A 664-nucleotide genomic window follows, 5' to 3' on the forward strand; every position below is an offset into this window, starting at 1 on the left:
TTCCTGCTTTTTGAGATATTCTCACTGTGATTTAATAAAGTTAGAAATTGGAGCTTTTCATCCAACTCAAGGTCATTTATTTGTTTGTCACTGCACTTAATTCCATGAATTGAAGCGGAATTATCTATTTTTTCGCCTCTCTTTATCGTCAAGTGATTGTTGACGATATCATTTCTGCAAATTTCATATTAATCGTTAGTTATTTGTTTAAAATTAAAGTGAATCGGCTCAACCCCGAGCTGACCACCACAGTCCATCGAACCAACACCTAACCCGACAACCATGAGACTTGAGCACCAAAATGTCAGCCATCCAATTCAGCCACCATAGTTAATAGAAAATAATTAATAAGTTATAAAAAACAAACGGTTAGAAAGTCTACCTCTGGTTTTTGCATATATTTAGGCCTAAATCTAGTATCTTGGTGGTCTAAGAAGCAAAATCTAGTGGCCAGGTTCAGCATAGAAGCTTGGCCAACACTTCTGCAGAAGCTCTTTTGCTATAGTCACTTCTGACTGAGCTTACAGTTCCCTTTAACACTCCTATTTTATTATGTGATCATTTCTGTACAGTGGCAGTGTCACACAATCCTCCTCCATGCCAAGACAAAGCACATGGAGCTGGATATTTTCTTTCTTAGGAAAAAAAATGATCAACAAAAGCC

At 37.2% G+C, this 664-nt stretch overlaps 1 protein-coding gene across 2 annotated transcripts in view; it reads left to right on the forward strand.

Moving 5' to 3' along the window:
- LOC101513602 (uncharacterized) overlaps positions 1-65 on the forward strand; it is a 5192-nt gene extending 5127 nt beyond the window's left edge. For both annotated transcript variants that reach the window (XM_004498194.4, XM_004498195.4), the window contains exon 10: positions 1-65. This exon is cut by the window's left edge and continues 383 nt beyond it. The gene's annotated coding sequence lies outside the window, so the exon portion shown is untranslated.
- The last annotated feature ends 599 nt before the right edge of the window (positions 66-664 follow it).

Source organism: Cicer arietinum, chromosome 4 (genome assembly GCF_000331145.2).
Source record: "Cicer arietinum cultivar CDC Frontier isolate Library 1 chromosome 4, Cicar.CDCFrontier_v2.0, whole genome shotgun sequence".
Lineage (NCBI taxonomy): Eukaryota > Viridiplantae > Streptophyta > Magnoliopsida > Fabales > Fabaceae > Cicer > Cicer arietinum.